General features: G+C 48.0%; 2 protein-coding genes and 2 non-coding genes across 8 annotated transcripts in view; 1 reads left to right on the top strand and 3 right to left on the bottom strand.

Annotated features, from left to right (window-relative positions):
• LOC140421474 (uncharacterized) overlaps positions 1-23,298 on the bottom strand; it is a 366,287-nt gene that overhangs the window by 226,753 nt on the left and 116,236 nt on the right. The window lies entirely within an intron of this gene.
• LOC140421475 (uncharacterized) overlaps positions 1-23,298 on the top strand; it is an 856,937-nt gene that overhangs the window by 130,629 nt on the left and 703,010 nt on the right. The gene's annotated exons all lie outside the window — the stretch shown is intronic.
• trnap-cgg (transfer RNA proline (anticodon CGG)) lies at positions 18,821-18,910 on the bottom strand. The gene is given in 2 exon segments: positions 18,821-18,856; positions 18,875-18,910. It is a non-coding gene; the product is annotated as a tRNA-Pro (tRNA).
• trnav-cac (transfer RNA valine (anticodon CAC)) lies at positions 22,915-22,987 on the bottom strand. The gene has a single exon. It is a non-coding gene; the product is annotated as a tRNA-Val (tRNA).

Raw genomic sequence — 23,298 nt, forward strand, 5'->3', positions numbered from 1 at the left:
CGCTGCTCAGGGAGGCAACGCAATAGCTATAATCCGTGTGTTCCACTACCTCCAAGGCATCTGCCTGCCTTGGGGTAGCAGCGCCGTAGAAGCTTCATGTACCCTAGAAACAGCACACCACTCAGTCCATCAGCGACCAAAAGGGTCGTTTGTCCATCACTGGCTGTTTAGGAAGTGCTTTCCATTTCTCTTTGGAATGGTAAATTATGATATCATGAACTATCCACTGATTATCTTGCTTTATTAATTTCAGAAGCTTCAATCGATCCTGTTTCTATTCCTGACTTCCTCACACTAACGTCTAACATTGGACTGAACCGTGTAGTCTGCCAGCCCTGGCTTACATGAGACAATAACTCCGTTTTCTTCAAATCCCTTTTGTCCGTTATCATTTCCCTTACAGCATGAAGCGTACACTTGCCATTGTTTGTTTGTTTTTCTACTTTGCAATAACACCACTTGCACATTTAATACAGTCAACGTTTGGGGTTACAACCCAATTGAATCCATACATAACAGTCCCTAACAATTTACAGGACATTTTGTCCGTGATATCTATTACACTCTCCATTGCAATATTGTTTGCTGCATTGTTTACAAATTTCCCGCCGTGGCATCAAGCTGCCAAAATTCCTAAACTATTGTCATTTAAAATGCAGGAGTTCCTCGTCAGTTGCTGCTGTCGGCCGAGACTCTTAATAACTCCACCGCGTGGTACATACCCCGTGGAGACGACAGATCATCCATCAGCTGATGTCCAGTTAGAGATGTCTGACCGGAGGTTTCACTATTCAGTAATAATTTGATATTTTGATTTGTTTCTAACCCGTGAGGTTTTTCCTCCGAATTCTGTCATTTAATTCCCTCAAATATGTAGCCAGTTGTATCACTAGTTTCCACCCCCCCCCCCCCCCCCCCCAAATACAGTCTAAAACATTCTTCTCTGGAGTGTAGTTCTCGTTCTTCGTTTATATCATTTTTGCTTCATCTGAAAACCAAATGAACAGGTCAAAGGTGGAGACTATCTGGACTGTACGCAGAACAATACTTTTCACTGTACCTCGATAATAAATCAAATCCAATCAAAGAGACCGTTTCTTACTCGTCTTCAGATTGAACAATGAGCCGCCTTAGAATTTATTCATTCATGGGAGGTGGGCATCACTGGCTGGGCCAGCATTTACTGCTCATTCCAATTGCTCTTGAACTGCGTGCCTTATGAGGCTATTTCAGAGGGCACTTACAAATCAACCACAACATTGCCGTGGATCTGGAGGCATGTGGAGGCCAGGCCACGTAAGAAGAGCAGATTTCCTGAAAGACATTAGTGAATGGGTTTTTACAACAATCAACAGTGTTATCAGACTTTTAATTCGAGACTTTTATTCAATTTCACCATCTGTCAAAGGCAGATTCGATCCCAAATCCCCAGAGCATGAAATGAAAATGAAAATCGCTTATTGTTACAAGTAGGCTTCAAATGAGGTTACTGTGAAAAGCCCCTAGTCACCACATTACCGCGCATGTTCGGGGAGGCTGGTACATTAACCTGGGTCTCTGGATTACCAGCCCAATAACAATACCATTACACCCAATGCCTAGCCTACATATTCTTGACAGAATATGATGTCTAATGTTGTGTTCTGTGCAACTTAGGCAGAACGATGATTTATTAATGTACACGTGGTAAGGTCATGATCAGAATGCTTTACAGACCAAATTATCACAGAGTTGCATTAGACTCCCTTGGAACTATCCTTATGTGTGACTGGCCTCATGTATACCTTACAACCTTCTGCTGGTAGCCGGATGACACCTGATTGATGCCTGACACCACCTACTGGTGGGAGGTAACACTGCTGAGTACATGCAATATTATCTACAGGCTTATCACCACATCTCGTAACTTCTCAAAATTATCGAGTAATTTATTTTTTCAAACAAATTCTGATAGCTCTGCAGTTTCTGGAAACATTTTGGTTGATCATGTTATTTTTTAAAATAAAGATCTAGTCTTTACAATATAATTACCCAATACACCAATTCACTAATGATGAATGTTCACAACTGAATAATCATTAATTTAATTATTGTTTTTTGATGTGAAATCAATACATAGTTAATATAGAAAAGGTACAGAAGGTGTAATGGCTGCAGGAAGCCACATGTTAAGAGGTGTAAAAGGGCTTCCTTGACCTTGTTACTAATGACAGTGAATATACTATGAAAATAACAATTTTATAACTAAATGTGATTACACATGGTACTTACAGTTTCCTGCATTACAACAGTGAATATGGTTCAAAAGTACTCCATTGGCTTTAAAACACTTTAGGAGGTCTAGTGGTAGTGAGAGATTTTATAGAAATATTTATTCTAATTGTCCGCAAACTAAGATATATTATACTCTGTGTCCTCACCAAAATCATTGATGAAGACTGAGTCTTAATTTTGTGTAATAACCACGGTGTTTACACATTTTGAATACTCTGTGAACCTCCAGACACACCATAAGCACAATTATTTGTTGTAAAACACAGCGAGTTGTTGTGATTTGTAATACACTGTCTGTAAACGGTGGTCGAGCCTCATTGGACTGTCATTTGATATATTCCAAAAAAGAAAACAAAATAGTCAAAGTCTGGGATTAAATGGGTCTGGCACAGGGAAAATGGGCCAAGCCAAATAGACTAATCCGTGCTCTAGGAGCCTTATGTCTCTGTAAAGCGAGTGGTAATGACCTGGAACCTACTGCCTATGAGGGTAGGAGATGCAGAGATGACAGAAGGATTTCAATGGGAAAGTGGACAGGCACTGAGAGAAATAAACCTGCACAAATTTGGGGAAAGAAAAAGGCAATGGACAGACTGGCTTGCTCCACAGAGAGCCAACACAGTCTCAGAGGGCTGAATGACCCTATTCTCCACCCTCCAGAAGCTGTAATCTCAGGAGAGAAATTCAACTACTCCAGTCACTCCAACTAACTGCCCTTATCCCTGGTGCGATTCTAGCACAATGGTTCGCACTGTTTCTTCACAGCACCAGGGTCCCAGATTCGATTCCCGGTTTGGGTCACTGTCTGTGCGGAGTCTGCATGTTCTCCCCGTGTCTGTGTGGGTTCCTCTGGGTGCTCCAGTTTCCTACCACAAGTCCCGAAAGATGTGCTTGTCAGGTGAATTGGAGATTCTGAATTCTCCCTCAGTGCACCCGAACAGGCGCAGAAGTGTGGCGACTAGGGGATTTTCACAGTAACGTCATTGCAGTGTTAATGTAAGCCCACTTGTGACAATAATAAAGATTGTTATTATTGTAAATGTCCTCTGCACCCTCTCTAAGAACTTCACATGTTTCTTAAAGTGTGAGGCCCATATCTAGGGTTCCATTCCTGAGGGATAGAATTAAAAAGCACGGAGGAAATGTTCAACTTGTTTAGAACCAGGGTTAGACTACACTGGGAGCACTGACAGCATTGGTGATCTCCATTTAGAAAAAGGAAATAGAGGCACTGGATAAGGTGCAACAAACATTCATAATAGACAGAACTGAGAGCATTTAACACTCATGATGTGGAGATGCCGACCATCAGGAGCATAGAGACACAGAGAGATCTGGGCGCGCAGGTCCACAGATACTTACAAGTGGCAGCACAGGTGGAAATGGTGGTGAAGAAAGCACATGGCATGCTTGCCTTCATAGGACGGGGTATCGAGTATAACAGCTCGAAAATTATGTTACAATTACACAGAATGTTGGTTAGGCCACATTTGGAACACTGTGTCCCAATTCTGGTCACTGCACTACCAGAAGGACGTGGAGGCTTTGGAGAGAGTACAGAAAAGGTTTACCAGGATATTGCCTGGTATGGAGGGTATTAGCTGTGAGGAGAGATTTAATAAACTGGGATTGTTCCCCATAGAGAGACTGAGGGACGACCTGATAGAAGTTTATAAAATTATTAGGGGTATAGACAGGGTGAACAGTTGGAGGCTTTTTCCCAGGGCGGAAATGACAATTACAAGGGGGCACAAGTTCAAGGTGAGGTGGGAAAGGTTCAGTGGAGATGTGCGGGGGAAGTTTTTTTACACATTGGGTGGTAGTGGCCTGGAATGCTCTGCCACGTGAGGTGGTTGAGGCAGATAAGTTAGCGACCTTTAAGACTTATCTGGCTAGGCACATGAACAGATGGGGTATAGAAGGATACAGGCGGTTGGTTTAGATAGGACACGTGATCGGTGCAGTTTTGGAGGGCGGAAGGGCCTGTTCTTTGTTCTATACTGGGCCCTGGTGAGGCCATACCAGGAATATTGTGTGCAGTTTTGGTCTCCTTATCTGAGGAAGGATGTTCTTGCTCTCGAGGAAGTGCAGAGCAGGTTTACCAGACTGATTCCTGGGATGGTGGGACTGACGTATGAGAGATTGAATCAGTTAGGATTGTATTCGCTGGAGTTCAGAAGAATGGGGGATCTCATAGAAACCTATAATATTCTAACAGGACTTGACAGTGTAGGTGCAGGAAAGATTTTCCCGAGGGTGGGAGTGTACAGAACCAGAGGTCGCAGTCTGAGGATACGAGGTAGACCATTTAGGACGGAGATGAGGAGAAATTTCTTCAACCAGAGAATGTTGAGCCTTTGGAATTTGTTACCACAGGAAATAGTTGATGCCAATACATTAGAACATAGAACATACAGTGCAGAAGGAGGCCATTTGGCCCATCGAGTCTGCACCGACCCACTTAAGCCCTCACTTCCACCCTATCCCCGTAACCCAATGACCCCCTCCTAACCTTTTTTTGGTCACTAAGGACAATTTAGCGTGGCCAATCCACCTAACCTGCACATCTTTGGACTGTGGGAGGAAACCGGAGCACCCGGAGGAAACCCACACAGACACGGGGAGAACGTGCAGACTCCGCGCAGACAGTGACCCAGCAGGGAATCGAACCTGGGACCCTGGTGCTGTGAAGCCACAGTGCTAGCCACTTGTGCTACCGTGCTGCCCACATTGTATGTTTTCAAGAAGCAGTTAGATACAGCACTTAGGGCGAAGGGGATCAAAGTATCTCGAGGGGAAAGTGGGATTAGGCTGTTGAGTTGAATGATAAGCCATGATCATAATGAATGGCGGACCAGGGGCAAAGGGGCAAATGATGGGGACTTCCGATAATGGCGGGCAGGAGGCAGCCACACAATGGAGGGCTCCCATCTGGGAACGGCATTTTCGGGGCTTTAAGCCCGGTCCCAGGGTCCACTGAGGCGGCAAAAGCAGGGAGAAGGCACATAGGAGGCACAGTGAAGGCACAGTAAAGGAAAATATCGAGGGTGAGCAAAGAAACGGCCGTAAAAAAAACAGCTGAAGGTCCGTCGGGAAGTGGAAAGGTCACCACGGGGTCACCAAGGAAAATGGAGGCTGGAGCACCAGGGGAGGCCGCATTGCTTACGGCTGAAGAAATAACTAAGGTGATGGCTGCGGAATTCGAAAGACAGTTTACAAAATACATGGAGACAATGAGGAAAGAGATGAGAGAGGTTTTGAGTGTGCTGGTGGAGGAGGCGGTTTCCCCGGTGACGATGGCGGTGGCGAGTGCAGTGGCGGAGGTGCGGGAGCAAGGGGAGGCACTGAAGGAAGTGGAGGAGATATTATTGTAGCACGCTGATTAATTTACCTCGATGGGGAAGGAGATGCGGAAGGTGATGGAGATTAACAAGGATTTGCGAGGAAAAATGGAAGAACTGGAAAACAGATCCAGGCGACAGAATTTGAGGATTGGGGGGCTGCCCGAAGGAGTTGAAGGACCGAGGCCGACTGAGTATTTTGCTGAGAAATTGAGAAATGGCCAGCGATGCTGGCGAAACTATTGGAGGAGGGGGAGGATCCCTCCCGATATGAACTGGATCGGGCTCATCGGTCGTGGAGGCCAGTACCAAAGGCGAGTGAGCCGCCAAGGGCAGTGACTCTGTGCTTCCGTAGGTACAGTGTGAAGGAGCAGGTCCTGAGCTGGGCCAAGCAGAAGCGGGTGGTGCAGTGGGCTGGAGCTGGTATACGTGTATACCAGGACTTTACGGTGGATCTGGCGAGGAGGCGGGCTGCCTTCAACCGGGTGAAGAGGGCACTGTACATTAGCAAGGTGCAGTGCGGCATTGTATATCCAGCGAAGCTGAGGGTTACTTACAAGCTCAGGGACTTTTATTTTGGAACGGCGGAAGCAGCGGAGGAGTTTGCGAAGGCAGAAGGACTGTGGCAGAACTGAGAAATTGAGAAATGGCCAGGTGCCGATGTAACCTCATGACTGTATTTTCTTCTTTTTTGTATCACTGCGCGCGGGTGTATGGGCTAAAGGAGCCAATGTTGTATATATTTGGACAAGGGAAGTGATGGGACTTTCACTCGAAATGAGGGCTCTTTGGGGTGTAGGTGGATATGCGGGGTTTGTGTGCTGAAAGGGGATTTCTGGGCTTTCCTAGGGCCGGGCAAGTGGGAAAGGGACCCGGGCGGGGGCCTACACGCTGGCCGGTTTAAGCCGGCCAGTGAACGGGAGTGAGGTGGGGGAGGGACTGCGGCCATCGGAGCCTGGCAGAACAGGGTCCGAGTGGTCTAGCCGGGGTGGAAAGTTGGGGGGAAGGAACCAAGGTTGGGGGGAGGAGTTTTACAAGAGGCAGTGGACGGGAGGAGTTGGAGAGGGGGGGTTATTTACAACACTTGGGTATCATGTACGGTACTCTTTCAGAGGTTGGATGGGGGGGGGAGTGGACTCCATAGGTTAATGGTGACCATGGGCGGTCCCAGACTCCTTTTTCTTTTTCTCCTTTGTCTTTTGTTTCCACCGTGGGAGGATTTGTTTTATTGGATGCTTACATTGACAGGTGGGCCGTTGCTTGGGGTGGTGGGAGGATGGGATCGTTGTTATTGTTAAGGGGATTGATTTTGTATTTGTTACCATTTACTGTCTGTGGGTGGGGTGTAAATTTTGAGGGAAAATGTGAAAATGGAGAATAAAAACATTTTTTAAAAAGGGGCAAATGGTCTCTTACTGCTCCTATTTTCTATGTTTCTATGTAATCCTTTCCCACACAGAGAGCAGGAGAATGGCCCCTCCTCAGTGTGAATTTGTTGGTGTGTCTGCAGGCTGGATAAATCACTGAATCCGTTCCCACACTGAGGGCAGGTGACTGGCCTCTCCCCAGTGTGAACTCACTGGTGTGTCTGCAGGATGGATGAATCAATGAATCCCTTCCCACACTGAGAGCAGGTGAACGGCCTCTGCCCTGTGTGAATTCGCTGATGTCGCTGCAGGCTGGATAAATCACTGAATCTGTTCCCACGCTGAAAGCAGGTGAACAGCTTCTCCCCAGTGTGAACTCGCAGGTGGCTCCGCAAGCTGGATGAAGCTCTGAATCTCTCCCCACACTGAGAGCAGGTGAATGGCTTCTCCCCAGTGTGCAACCGCTGGTGTGTCTGCAGGCTGGATGACTGAGTGAATCCCTTCCCACACTGAGAGCAGGTGAACGGGCGCTCACCAGTGTGAACTCGCTGATAGATCCGTAGGTTGGATAAATCACGGAATCCCTTCCCATACTGAGAGCAGGTGAATGGCCTCTCCCCAGTGTGAGTGCGTCGATGAACCTCCAGCTGAGATGGGAATCTGTATCCCTTCCCACAGGCCCCACATTTCCACGGTTTCTCCATATTTTGGGTCTCCTCGTGTTTCTCCAGATTGGACAATCAGTGGAGTCTTGTCTACACACCGAACAAGTGCACTGTCTCTCCTCACTGTGAATGGCGTGATGTTTTTTCAATTTGTGTAACCTGTTGAACCCCTTTTCACAGTCAGTTCACTGGAACACTCTCACTCGGGTGTGTGTTGTGTGGGTCTCGGTGCTTTTCCAGTCACACTCACATTTAAAATCTTTTGAAGCCGACAGATTGGACAAACATTTCTCCTTCTCGCCGATGATATTCAGAGCCCGATGATATTCAGATCAGAAGGAATCGAGTGAGTTTGTCACATCGAGACGTGACGTTTGAGATTTCTGTCTATAATTCCTCCTCTTCTGATATCCTTTAAATACAATTTACAAAAGTCATCATTGTTGGTACAGGATAGAAATTCAGAACAGACAATTCTAATTCCTATGGAACATTATTTCCTCTCTCGGTCTCCAAAAGCTGTAAATCTCCATCCCACACAATCTCCCTCCATTCTCACTCTGCTGTATCTAATATTCACCCTCCCAATTCTCCTGAAGGTGCTGATGCATGTTGATTGACAGATCCGAGCTGAGCTCACTGCTTCCTGACCAGGACACAGAGATTAGAATAGGAGCAAGAGTAGGCCATTCGGCCCACCAAGTCTGCTCAACCATTCAATGCGATCCTTGGCCGATCTACCTCAGCACCATTTTCTCACACCATCCTCATTAGCTCCCAATATCTTCAATATTTAATGTTATGGGCCAGGGTTTAGAGAACACCAAAGTACATCATGGAGTTCACCTGACCCACAAATTTTCATAGATTATGGGGAGCACAAGGGCCAATCTACCTCAGCACCATTTTCCCCACACGGTCCCCATATCCCTCGATATCTTCAATATCTAGAAACCTGTCAATATTTGTCTTGAACATACCTGATGACTGAGGCTCCACATTCCTCTGGGGTAGAGAATTCCAAAACTTCACCACATCCTCGAGTGAAGAAATCCCTCCTCATCTCAGCTTTCTCTCTATTTTTCTACCTGTTCCCCATAACCCTCAACTCCATTGTCAATAGAATATCTGTCAAACTTGTGCTTCAATATATTCAATGACCCCCAGATACAACTGGTCCCTGTGGAAGAGAAATCCAAAGACTAACAACGCTCTGAGGGAAGAGATGACTGGAAATCTATAACGTAGCTACAGTCTTATATCACAACACGAGAAATAATAATATATTTACTTTATTACAGAACTGTAAATAATACAGATGCACCATAGAATGTATTCTTTCTGGTTGTATCACAGCTTGGTATGGAGCCTGCTCTGCCCAAGACCGCAGGAAACTACAAAAGGTTGTGAATGTAGCCCAGTCCTTTACGCAAACCAGCCTCCCATCCATTGACTCTCGCTGCCTCGGAAAGGCAATCAGCATAATTAAGGACCCCACGCACCCCGGACATACACTCCTCCACCTTCTTCCGTCAGGAAAAAGATATAAAACTTTGAGGTCAAGTGCCAACCGACTCAAGAACAGCTTCTTCCCTACTGCCATCATATTTTTGAATGGACCTACGTTGTATTAAGTTGATCTTTTCCCTGCATCCCAGTTATGACTGTAACATTACATTCTTTAGTCTCTCCTTCCTTCCCTGTGTACTGTATGTGTTATCTGTATAGCATGTAATAAACAACATGTATACTAATACATGGGACAATAATAAATCAAATATATCTAATCTGTCCCATAAAGACTTCCGGTTGCAGCTACGCTGAGCTAAGTCGCACGTTCGGCAGCTCCCGTCAGAAACGGACTTTTGGGCTCTTTTGAGGGGCCCCAATGGCAAATGTTCGACAGTTCCCAGTGTGGGAAGGTGACAGTACGGTTCCCCCGGCACTGTATGGATTGGACCAGGAGTGGAGCAGTCAAAAAAGTGATTTTGGTGCAGCGAAATGTGGGAGGGAGGAGAAGCAAGATGGCGGCGGGTGGAGACCAAGCAGCATCGGCATTTTTGTCGCAGGAGCAGCAGGAGTTCCTCAAACGCTGCTTTGTTGAGCTGAAGGCAGAACTGCTAGAGCCGATGAAGGCGTCGATCGACAAGCTGGTGGAGACCCAGAAGGCTCAAGGGGCGGCGATCCGGGAGGGGTGGCAAAAAGCCTCGGAGAACGAGGGTGAGATCTTGGGCCTGGCGGTGAAGGTGGAGGCGCACGATGCGCTGCACAAGAAATGGCAAGAGAAATTTGAGGACATGGAGAATAGGTCGAGGAGGAAGAATCTCCGGTTTCTGGGTCTCCCTAAAGGAGTGGAGGGGTCCGATGCCGGGGCATATGTGGTCACAATGCTTAATACGCTGATGGGCACGGGAGCTTTCCCAAGGCCCCTGGAGCTGGATTGGGCTCATCGAGTCCTGGCGAGGAGGCCCAAGGCCAATGAGCCGCCAAGGGCAGTGATGGTGCGGTTCCACCGCTTTGTGGACAGGGACTGTGTCCTGAGATGGGCCATAAAAGAGCGGAGCAGCAGGTGGGAGAACACAGAGATCCGAATATACCACAACTGGAGCGCGGATGTGGCCAAGAAGAGGGCCGGCTTCAATCGGGCTAAGGCGGTTCTGCATCGGAAGGGGGTGAAATTCGGGATGCTGCAGCCAGCGCGATTGTGGGTCACATTTCAGGATCGGCACCACTACTTCGAGACGTCAGAGGAGGTGTGGACCTTCATCCAAACTGAAAAGTTGGACTCGAGCTGAGGGTTTGTTGGGAGTGGGTGCCTAGGGGGGTTACTGTGTTTTAGGGGATGTTCTGTTCTGTTTTCTTGGGGGCTGGGTGGGGTTGGGCGAAATGGTTCAATGTGAGGGCTGTGTGATGTGGGCGTTGGTGTTGGAAGGACACGGCCCCGCGGGAAGGGGGGGTGCCCGGGTGGGGGGGGGGGGGGTTGGAGGCTCGGGGATGGGGAGTTGAGACAAGGCCGCAGAAAGGGAGCTGTGCCAGAGAGGGCGGGGCCAGTTTGGATAGAAAGCGCAGGCTTTTTCCCGCGCTAGGGAAGGAAGGGGGCGGGGCCGGGGGAAGGGCAGTGCTGGAGAGGAGCGCCCGCTGATTAGCAGGGGGAGGTGGAGGGATTCTCACACTGGGAGGTCGATGGAATGGCAGGAGAGGCCGGGGTCAGCAGGAGTCAGCTGACTTACGGGTGTGCCATGGGGGGAGCAATACAGCTAGAGGATGATCTAGCTGGGGGGAGGGGGGGGGAGGGGGGAACTGGGTTGCTGCTGCATTGGCCAAAGGGGACCTGGAGTTAAGAGAGAGAGTCGGGGGGGTGGGGGGGGGGGGGGGGGGGGGGTCCACCTCCTGGGGGAATGGAGGGTGCGGGAAGGGCGGGCGCGTGGCTGGCCTAAAAAGGGAGATGGCTAGTTGGCGGGGGTGAGAAGCCCCCTGATCCGGCTGATAACTTGGATTGTGAGAGGCCTGAACGGGCTGGTCAAGAGGGCCCGGGTGTTCGCGCACCTAAAGGGACTCAAGGCAGATGTGGTTATGCTCCAGGAGATGCATTTGAAGGTGACAGATCAGGTTAGGCTGAGAAAGGGGTGGGTAGGGCAGGCCTTTCACTCGGGGTTAGACACGAAGAATAGAGGGGTGGCGATTTTGGTGGGGAAGCGGGTGTCGTTTGATACGCTGAACATTGTGGCAGAAATGGAGGTCGGTACGTGATGGTGAATGGTAGGTTGCAGGGGGTACGGGTGGTACTAGTGAATGTATATGCCCCGAATTGGGATGATGCCGGATTTATGAAGCGCATGTTGGGTCGGATTCCGGATCTGGCGGCAGGGAGCCTAATAATGGGGGGGGACTTCAACACTGTGCTGGACCCAGCACTGGACTGTTCTAGGTCCAGGACGGGTAAGAGGCCGGCTGCGGCCAAGGTGCTCAGGGGGTTTATGGACCAGATGGGGGGAGTGGACCCATGGAGGTTTGCCAGGCCGGGGGCCAGGGAATTTTCCTTCTTTTCCCATGTCCATAAAGCCTACTCCCGGATATTTTTCATCATGAGTAGGGCGCTAATCCCGAGAGTGGAGGGCACGGAATGTTCGGCCATAGCTATTTCTGACCATGCCCCGCATTGTGTGAAGCTGGAGTTGGGGGAGGAGAGGGACCAGTGCCTGCTGTGGCGTCTGGATATGGGGCTGTTGGCGGATGAGGAGGTGTGCGGGCGGATCCGGGGGTGTATTGAAAGATATTTAGAAGCCAATGACAATGGTGCAGGTGGGGGTAGTCTGGGAGGCATTGAAGGCGGTGGTCAAGGGAGAGCTAATCTCCATTAGGTCCCATAGGGAGAAGAGAGAGTGGAGAGAGAGAGAGAGACTGATGGGGGAGATATTAAGGGTGGACAGGAGCTATGCAGAGGCCCCCGCGGAGGTGCTACTTAGGGAGCGACGGAGCCTCCAGACGTAATTCGACTTGATGACTACCGAGAAAGCAGAGGTGCAGTGGAGGAAAGCACAAGGGGCGGTGTATGAGTATCGGGAGAAGGCGAGTTGGATGCTGGCACATCAGCTCCGTAAGCGGGAGGCAGCGAGGGAGATTGGTGGACTTAGGGATAAAGGGGGAACACGGTGCGGAGGGCGGTGGGAATAAACGGGACGTTCAGGGACTTCTATGAGGAGCTGTATAGGTCTGAGCCCCCGACGGGGAGGGAGGGATGCGCTGATTTTTAGATCGGCTGTGGTTCCCGAGGGTGGAGGAGGAGCAGGCGGTTGTGCTGGGGGAACCGATTGGGCTGGAGGAGCTGGTTAAAGGATCGGGGAGCATGCAGGCGGGAAAGGCCCCGGGGCCGGATGGGTTCCCGGTTGAATTCCATCGGAAGTGCATGGACCTGTTGGGCCCGCTGCTAGTGAGGACTTTCAATGAGACGAGGGAGGAGGGGACCCTGCCCCCGACAATGTCCAGGGCGCTGATCTCGTTGATCTTGAAGCGGGACAAGGACCCATTGCAGTGTAGGTCATATAGGCCGATCTCGCTCCTCAATGTCGACGCGAGGTTTTTGGCGAAGGTGCTGGCCACGAGAATTGAGGACTGTGTCCCGGGGGTGATTCACGAGGTCCAGACGGGATTTGTGAAGGGTAGGCAGCTGAACGTCAATGTGCAGAGGCTGCTTAATGTAATTATGATGCCTTCGGTGGAGGGGGAAGCGGAGGTAGTGGCAGCTATGGACGCGGAGAAGGCCTTCGACAGGGTGGAGTGGGAGTATCTTTGGGAAGTGCTGCGGAGGTTTGGGTTCGGGGAGGGGTTCATCAGTTGGGTTTAGGCTACTTTATAAAGCCTCGGTGGCGAGTGTGGCTACGAACCGGCGGAGGGTGGAGTACTTTCGGCTGTACCGGCTGGCACCGGGCAGGAATTAAAAGAATGGGGGACATGTTTATAGATGGGAAGTTCGCGAGCCTTGGGGCGCTGGAGGAGAAATTTAGGCTGCCCCCCGGAAATGCCTTCAGGTATGTGCAGGTGAGGGCATTTGAGAGACGGCAGGTGAGGGAATTCCGGCTGCTTCCAGCATGAAGGATTCAAGACAGGGTGATTTCGGGTGTATGGGTTGGAGAAGGCAAGGTCTCGGCGATCTATCAGGAGATGCAGGAAGAAGAGGAGACCTCGGTGGAGGAACTAAAAGGCAAGTGGGAGGAGGAGATCAGGGAGGATAGATGAGGGTCTGTGGGTTGATGCTCTGAGCAGGGTTAACTCTTCCTCCTTGTGCGCCAGGCTCAGCCTGATACAGTTCAAAGTTTCAAAGTTCTTCACAGAGCGCATATGACAGGGGCGAGGTTGAGTAGGTTTTTTGTGTGTTTATTATTGTTTCATGGGGGGGGGGTTGTATTTTGGGGAAATCCTTTGCACAATTTGGGCGTACGGTGTTTTTCTTGTTTGTTTTTCTTTTCTCTTTCTGTAAGGAGCGGGGGTTTGTTGAAAATCTGTTAAAATTGATATTTTAAAAACAAAAAACCTAACTGGCCTCTTTGGGAGGAGAGAGAAGGAGGTGAAGAGGGATTTTGTATATCTACAAGACATATTAAGAGAGGAGTTGGCAAAGCAAATTCAATCTTGAGCTTCATGAACAGTAATATTGATACAGAAACTATGCTTCCAGTGGCACAGTGATTAGCACTACTGCCTCACAGCCCCAGGGACCAGGTTTAATTCCGGTCTTGGTGACTGTCTGTGTGGAGTTTGCACTTTCTCCCCGTGTCTGCGTGGGTTTCCACCCAGTGCTCAGTTTTCCTCCAACAGTCCAAAGAAGGGAAAGTTAGGTGGATTGGCCTTGATAAATTACCCTTAGTGTCCAGGGATGTGCAGGTTGGGTGGGGCTATGGGGTTACAGGGTCTGGGTAGGAGTGTGGGCCGAGGCTTTACCCAAAACTTTAAATCTGTGTCCCGACTGCTTGTACGATCAGTGAATGGAAACAGAGTTTCTTTGTCCACCTGATCGAAACTTGGCATAATCTTGTGGACCTGAATCAAATCTCCCCTCAACCTCCTTTGCTGGAACCATTCTGGGAAATCTCCTCTGCACCTTCTCCAAGAACCTTCACATCCTTCCTGAAGAGTGGTGACCAGAGCTTTAGAAAGATTCATAGAATAGAATTAGAACCATAGAGCGGGCGATTTCCCGAGCCCGTGCTGGGCCGGAGAATCGCCGCAACCGTGCCATGACGCCCTGATGCCGGCGCGCGATTCTCCGAGGTGCGGAGAATTGGCACCATTTGCGCTAGCCGCGGGCCGCTGGAATCGGCGGGGCCACCCGGATGGGCCGAGCGGCCGCCCCGATACGACAGAGACCCGCCAGCGCCATTCACCCCTGGTCACTGCTGGCGGGAACTCTGTGGGAACGCTCCGATTTGGTCTGGCCCGCGCTCGGCGGGCCAGCCTCTCCCCCCCGGGACTACTTTCCGGCACAGCCGGCCCCTGAACACCGATCCCATGTTGGGTCGGGGCTGGCGCGCGTAAGAAGTTCCTCGCGCATGCGCAGGATGGCGCGGCCCAACTGCGCATGCGTGGGATGGTGTGGCGCCCATTTGGCGCTGCGTAACGAGGCTGGAGCGGCGTGAACCACTCCAGATCCATGCTGGCCCCTTGTGGGGGCCAGAGTAATTCATGCCCGGCCTGTTCGCGCCGTCGTGAAACGCGACGGCGTTCACGAAGGCGCGAACACTTGACCTCCATATTGGAGGATCCCCCCCAGAATTCCTACAGTGCAGATGGAGGCTGTTCGGCCCATCGAGGCTGCACCGATTCTCTGAAAGGGATTCTCTGAAGCTGGAGAACAGGAAATAGGGTCAGATTTAGACAGTTGGGGTGGGAAAGGGTGGCGGGGAACATTGGGGCTGGATAGAGGGCCAGCGATAGGTGGAGGATGACTAACATGTCTTGGAAGGAAAGACAAAGGGAATCTAAATGATGATCAAGGCTAAAAAGGTGCTAATAGTGGAGCGGGAAGAGATTAGAATGTGTTAAAGGCAGAACAAAGGTAAGCAGTGTTTCAAAGGACAGTAGGAACAGGGAGCAGGTTGCTCAGGAGCTGTTGGGTGGGGGGGGGGGGGTTGTTAAGGGAAAACGGATCAATGGAAGAACTTAAAATGTGGTGAAAAGGGAAGAGGGAGTTCAGTCTGAAGTTGTTGAACTGAATGTTAAATCCGCAAGGCAGCTGTCGTTCCGGGTCTGGGTGACTCTTTGTCAAAGCTGGAGAACAGGAAATAGGGTCAGATTCAGACTATTGTGGGCGGACAGTGGCTGGGGCGGGGCGGGAGGGGGGCAGGGGATTCGTGGAGAAGTGGGGCTGGATAGATGGCCAGCAATAGGTGGAGAATGACTAAAATGACTTGGACAGAAAGAAAAAAGGAATGTAAATGGGTAATAAAGGCTAAGAACAGTGCTGAGAGAGGCACGTTTAAGAGATTAGAATCTGAACGGCAGAATAAAAGTAACCAGTGAGTGAAAGGAAGACTAGGAACAGGGAGCAGATTGTCCAAGTTGGGCGGGGGGGGGGGGGGACAGATCGATGGAAGAAATGAAAATAAGTTGCGAGAAATAAACACGTGGGGAAGGTAGAGGAGAGTAATAAATGACATGGCCTCTCAGCCTAACCATCAGAAGCTGCAGCAAGACACTGCAGTTGAACATAGCACAGGTCCATTGGCTGCTCCGCTGCTGCCTGTTTCTGTAGTGTAGTGGTTATGTTCATCTAACGCCGTAAAAGGTCCTCCATTCAAAACTGGGCAGGAACATTGAATACTTCTCGCTTAGTTTGAGGGAAGTTTGGATAACATGCGTTTGTTTCTGCATGTCACCTGAATCCCATGTATTAGATATATATTTGGTCTCATCTCGGCCTCAAACTTCATTCAGAGAAGGCGGAGGTAGTGAATATTGAAGAAGCAAAGATCAGAAAAAGATGATCGCATTTTGACACAGTTCGGATATTCTCAGTTTGTTCAGTCCATTACAGAATTTAGTGGATGTATGGATGTAGATTAACATTTTTAATCACCATCTGAAACAGATCTAATAGTAGTGTGTGCTCACACAGACAGAGACAAATGATACTCTAACTGAATTAGAGGAAATAGCAGAGATTTAACTAAAACACCTTTTTGAAAATCGGGCTTTGTGGTAGAGAAATAGGAAAAGCCACTCAGGGAGATGAGGAAATCCAGGCTCAGTGCGGATTTGCTGTCACCCCTCCTTTCATGAACATGAACGGGATTTAGGCTGCAGAATGTTTCACACCCAGAACAAAGAGGGTCAAATATAATAAACTTATCTTTCTTTAATCTCCTACCTGTGAAGATATTTGATTGTGTTTAAAAACTGACGTGGCCAATCTCAAATGAACTCAACAGAACTTATATTACCCAGTGACTCGATTTATTTTCTTTGTCAGTCATGTTTGCAATTCAATGTTGTATATTTCAGAGAGTCTCAATTTCAGATGAGGACATAAATATCAAATAATATCAAGTTTTGAATAATGCAACAAATACTGAGTAAAATTGTTTGATGTTTTTCGAAGGAAAATAAGAATGATGTTATCACTGAATGAGAGGAAATATTTGCTGGGTGGACATTTCTACATTTCATAATTCATTTGTAAACTAATAAAGTAAACTACTTCAGCAAAGTGATCTCTAGAGGGCTTTGTTAAGCTTCACAAATCCCTCTCTAATAGACAGACTCTGTAAATAGGATGTAGATCAAATTAATTGGATTCTGTTATCAACTCAGAAATAATGACAAGATACACTTTTGTAAATTCAATATGAAACCAATTGCATGAATACATAATGTTTATATCGTAAGCTGCACCATCTTCATGTCCAAATCTTCTGGTCATTGGACCAGGGGAACGTTCTCGTTAAATCAAACTGAGCAAGGATTCTACAGAAACTCCTTTTTCAAAAGCAAATTGGAAGAATAATTGGAATAGAGAAACTTCAAGATCACAGAAAAGAGAAGGACATTGAGACGAATCGATTTGCTCTTTTTCAATCTATATTTTTATTCGACTTTTATAATTTTTACAGATAACACAACATATTTTCCAAACACCAGTCCAATGGGCTCATTGCCAATCAGCTGTTTTTTCAGTGTACTGGTTATCACGTTCCCCTCACACACCAAATGTCCCTTATTATTATTATTCAAAACATTATTGACGTTACTCATCTAAATTTTCAGATAAGTTGTATCATTGTTATTTGTTGTTCAATAGTTAAACAAATGCATTACCTTACACCCGCAAAGTTCCAAATGGTACCCTGCAAAATACTCTGTGAATCGCAGTCAGAGTTCACCCGTGTTAGTTGTGAATGGTTTTCTAATGTGCTGTGGCATTTTATGATTCTCATGTCAGATCAATTTCTCCACCAATTGCCTAATTTTCAGTTGAATAGTACTCCCACAATAGAAGGTTCTTCAGTGCAATAAGGACGCACAGTTTACTATTCCCGGTCAGTGCGCTGAGCGCTGTTCCCTGTTTCTGCAGTGCGGTGATTATCATGTTTGCTTTACACACATAAAGGCCCTCGGTTTAAACCCGCACAGAAACATTGTCAACCCCCATTCATTTCCGTGTGTGGAAAAGTTACATGATTGACATTTTCATTATTCATTTACACCCATCCCGAATTGCCCTTGAATTGATGCTGAGTTAATCTGCCGCGTGGAACCCCGGTCCCCAGAGCTCCAGCCTGGTTCTCTGCTTCACTGGTCCAGAGACAATTACACTATTCAACCACCAGCCACTCCCCCAGTGAATCCACTGTCCAATATTACCTGAATATAACAACTTTCAAGCATGTGTCATTTGCTCTGACAGGTACCTCAAAATGCATTCAGGAGAAGCAGAAAATTGCCGGCGCACTGAGCAGGAACACAGATGCTCCTATTTTGACTCGGCACAAATATTAACAGTTCGTTCAATGGCGTCAAATGCAACTCAGAGGCTGGGACCCTGCAGCGAGTAACTCACCTCCTAACTCCACAAAACCTGCCGACCATCTACAAGGCACAAGTCAGGAGTGTGATGGGATACTGTCCATTTGCCTGGATGGGTGCAGGAACTCACCAACGGCATCTTAGACAGCGCCTTCCAAGCCCAAGACCCCGACACCCTGAAAGTTCCCTTCCCAGCCACTCCCCATCCTGACTGGGAAATATATCGGCTGTTCCTTCACTGTCATTGGGACATAATCCTGGAACTCCCTCCCTAACAGCACTGTGGGTGTACCTACACCAATGGACTGCAGCGGTTCAAGAAGCAGCTCACCACCACCTTCTCAATAGCGAAGAGTTGTGGGCGAAATGCTGGAGCGGCCAGCGAGGTTCACATTCCCGAATGGATAAAATGAAACAGACAGATAGCTGCCTGAATCCACCATCATGGAGTCACCTGGATTAGTGAATGGAGATAAGTGAATGTCCACTCACATAGTCAAGCTTTTCGAAATGTATCGATTTTCTCGGGGACGTATTGATTCCCTGCAGTGTGAGCTCAGCTTCTCAAAGCAAACCCAATGTGAACCAATCCCGCCGTCTGGTCTGAAAGAAATGAACAAAACGTGTTGCTTGGACAATAAGAAACAACATCAAAGGGCTCGTCCGGGATTTGAACCCGGGACCTCTCACATTTTCGTACAACACATACCCCGAAGCGAGAATCTTACCCCTAGACCAACGAGCCAGTAAGAGTAAGTTGATTGAACCAAAAGATACTTTCATTGCCATCCACAGCCAATCAGGTATCTGCGGAAAATGCTGGGAAAACTCAGGAAGTCAGGCAGCATTTGTGGACACGGAAACAAAAATCACATTCACCCCCAGGACCTTTCATAGAAACCGGGACAGGTTAGAAATGTAGAAAATTAGAAGCAAGTGAAATCCCGGAGGGAGCAAACAGAACAACAGGAAAGGGCTCTGATTGGGGGGCAAGTCGGGAGAGATTAACTGAAAAAGACTTTGCGGTTCTCGGCCTCAGAGTGAAGTTAACATCGAATCAGAGAATAATTACACCACAGAATGAGGCCATTCGGGCCGCCGTGTCTGTGCCAGCTCTCTGTCAGAACAATGGAAGAAACAAAGAAACAAAAGATGTGTCTGGAGGAGCTGTCAATGGCAGATTGATCAACAACTGCCGCCCGGACACAAAGAACAAGTGGAAACAAGATTCAAACCCAAATCTGCGATGTCAGGGCACACAGAATGGGGGCAGCATTGACAGCGTGAAACTGTTGAACACACTCTGAGTGTGAAAGCTGTATTGAGCCCAGTGGAAAGAGGCGCTGCTGTTTCCCGCTGTGCGCTGAGCTTCTTTCAAACTCTGCACATGTGCTGTATCATTCTAGAAAACAGAATATTCAGTATCACAGAAGCTTATTTTGTATGTTTGCACGATGGGAATGTGGAATTCGAAACACAAACAGATGAGCCGTGGTCTTAGCGAATAGCAGAACAGGCTGAAGGGACCGAATGGCCGACTTCTGCTTCTATCTCATCTGTTCGTATGTGCTCCCGTGTGTGTATCATTCTATAAAACAGACCATTTACTATCACAGAATCACATTTCGTATCTTTGCATGATGGGAATGTGGAATTCGAAAGACAAACAGGTCAGCCAGCTTGTTGAATAGAATGCAAGATGATATTTTGAATGCGAGTCTTTGTATCATTGACTGTGTCTATATATATGGTTGTGGAACCCACCTCTTCACTCACCTGAGGAAGGAGCAGTGCTCCGAAAGCTAGTGATTCGAAATAAACCTGTTGGACTTTAACCTGGTGTTGTCAGACTTCTTACTGTGCTCACCCCAGTCCAACGCCGGCATCTCCACATCTTATTGAATGGCTTAGCAGCCTGAAGGGGCCGAATGGCCAACTTCTGCTTTTATTTCATCTGTTCGTTTGTTTGAAAACAGAGAGGAACCATTGAGTCAGAATATTGTGGCGGGTATTTGATAAGGAGGAAACATGTGACCATGTCGCCCTCTGGTGGACATGATCGGAACTTTACACCGTTCGGACATTTGATGAAAACAGAAAATGAGAGTGTCAGTTCCAGGGGAATAGATGCAGCGGGGGAAACATACACAGAAGCTGCAGTTTGTCCATAAACATCGCCGACACCGACACCAGTTGAACGGACAGGAAATAAAAGTTAGTTTTATCGGTGTGGTTTGTTGTTCATTGTGCAGCTCAGGGCGGGAAATACCTGCAGACAGAAAGGAGCTGGGAATTTCCAAACTTAAATTCAATCACTTATTGTTTTAGTCCTGGTAAGTATTGTCCAAGCCTGGGCATTCACCAACTACATTTCCCCACAAACAGATGCTGGACACGATCCCAGAAATCCCAGCTCATTCTTTATATTTTTCGGGAATGACTTCCCACGCTGGGAACAGCATTAGTGTATTTTACATTGCCGCCAATTCCAACCCTGACTCTGATCCAATCCGCCAGAGGGGATCCTGAGAGAATTCCCCCCAGAGTTGTGAAGCACTTTGGGATAAATAGTCTATGTGACGTGTTGGACCAGATGCAACGACGTCATTCCCCTGTGGGCCAGAGGCGCAATGGATATACGCGCCTGCCTACAGATTAGAAGATTTCAGGTTCGACTCCTGGCTCGTGGTCAACTTGTCGATATCAGTTTGCAAAGCCTATAAAAAAATGCATTTTCAGGAACTTTAACCCAATTCAGTTGATCGTTTATTTTATTAGATTTACTTTTGGTAGTCTTTTTGACAAATTCCAGTGTATTCTAAAGGGACAGAAACTGACACAAATCAGATGCCAGAAATGTTGGGGATGCAGGGCTTAGTGAGAGGGAGGAACTGAAGGAGATCAATACTGGTAGGATCATACAATCCCTGGAGTGCAGGAGGACACCATTCGGCCCTTCGAGTCTCCACCGACCCTTGGAAAGAGCACCCTAACTAGGTGCCCCCCACCCCCCGTAACCCAGCGATTTCGCATGGCCAATCCACCTGGCGAGCTCTGCCTTTTGAGCCATTTAATTCCTGACTTGTGACTGTTGACGGTGAAGGGGAGGGGGGGAGGGGGGGGGGGGGGGGGGCAAGGGGGTTAATTACTCTCCGCAGGATTCCCAGCCGGTCTTTTAGTGTTAATCAATTTAATAGAATAACAGCGACATTCCCAGCCTCTGACCTGCATTTGTCGCCATTGAACGAACTGTTAATATTTGTGCCAAGTCAAAATAGGAGCATCTCTGTTCCTGCTCAGCGTGCCGGCAATTTTCAGCACTTCTGCTTCTCCTGAATACATTTCCGGCATATATGAGAGCAAATGACATTTGTTTTGTAAGATATTATATTCAGGTAATAATCGATAGCGGATTCACTGGGGGAGTGGTTGGTGTTGAGTTATTGCGGATTCACTGGGGGAGTGGTTGGTGTTGAGCTGTGTTATTGCGGATTCACTGGGGGAGTGGTTGGTGTTGAGTTGTGTTATTGCGGATTCACTGGGGGAGTGGTTGGTGTTGAGTTGTGTTATTGCGGATTCACTGGGGGAGTGGTTGGTGTTGAGTTGTGTTATTGCGGATTCACTGGGGGAGTGGTTGGTGTTGAGTTATTGCGGATTCACTGGGGGAGTGGTTGGTGTTGAGTTGTGTTATTGCGGATTCACTGGGGGAGTGGTTGGTGTTGAGTTGTGTTATTGCGGATTCACTGGGGGAGTGGTTGGTGTTGAGTTGTGTTATTGCGGATTCACTGGGGGAGTGGTTGGTGTTGAGTTGTGTTATTGCGGATTCACTGGGGGAGTGGTTGGTGTTGAGTTGTGTTATTGCGGATTCACTGGGGGAGTGGTTGGTGTTGAGCTGTGTTATTGCGGATTCACTGGGGGAGTGGTTGGTGTTGAGTTGTGTTATTGCGGATTCACTGGGGGAGTGGTTGGTGTTGAGTTGTGTTATTGCGGATTCACTGGGGGAGTGGTTGGTGTTGAATTGTGTTATTGCGGATTCACTGGGGGACTGGTTGGTGTTGAGTTGTGTTATTGCGGATTCACTGGGGGAGTGGTTGATGTTGAGTTGTGTTATTGCGGATTCACTGGGGGAGTGGTTGGTGTTGAGTTGTGTTCTTGCGGATTCACTGTGGGAGTGGTTGGTGTTGAGTTGTGTTATTGGCACTAAACTGGCAATGCAGAGAATCAGGCTGAAGCTCTGGGGACCGGGGTTCCACGCGGCAGATTTACTCAGTGCAAGGGTTATTCGGGATGAGTAACAATGAAAATGTCAATTATGCAACTTTTCCTACACACTTAAACGAATGGGCCTCGACAATGTTTTTACCCGGTTTCCAATCCAGGATTTTTTGAGTGTAAAGTAAACATGACAACCACCACACCACAGAAACAGGCACCGAGTTTGACCCTCTGACCGAGAACAGGAAACCTGCATTCTTGTTACACTGAAGAACCTTCTTTTGAGGGAGTCCAATTCGGCTCAAAACTTAGACAAGCGGCAGAGAATTATTATCAGAATCAGAAAATGTCACAGCACATTAGAAAACCATTCACACTTAACACGTGTGAACTCTCTGACCGATTCCTCCCAGTCCCCATAATGGTGATTTTGTAGGATATCATTTGAAACGGGTGTAATGTAACGGATTCACTTAATGAGTAAACAGAAAACAGCAAGAATACAACTCATCGCCAAATGAGGAACGTCCATAATGTTTCTGCCCGGTTTCGAACCGGGGACCTTTCGCGTGTGAGGCGGACGTGATAACCACTACACTACAGAAACAGCTGGCTGATATTCTCTCCAATGGGCCTGTCTGGAAAGCTGACACTGTTCTGTCACTCAGTCACACTTTGGAGCCTTTGTTTTTTAGAATTCGGCTGTTCTCATTAGGGAGATTTAATTAGTCTCTGCAGAGAGACTAATAAATCAATGTAACCATAAAATGGCAAAACGCAATAAGTGGCACTTCGATCACCTCGACCAGCTTTTCAAAAGAACAATCTTTTGATTAATCTCAATGTTTTCTGTTTCAACGACCTTAAATTTTCTCCATTTCAGGTGATCGTCCAATTCGCTTTTGAAAAAGGAATTTC

The sequence above is a fragment of the Scyliorhinus torazame genome, chromosome 5, assembly GCF_047496885.1.
Source record: "Scyliorhinus torazame isolate Kashiwa2021f chromosome 5, sScyTor2.1, whole genome shotgun sequence".
NCBI classification, from domain to species: Eukaryota; Metazoa; Chordata; class Chondrichthyes; order Carcharhiniformes; family Scyliorhinidae; genus Scyliorhinus; species Scyliorhinus torazame.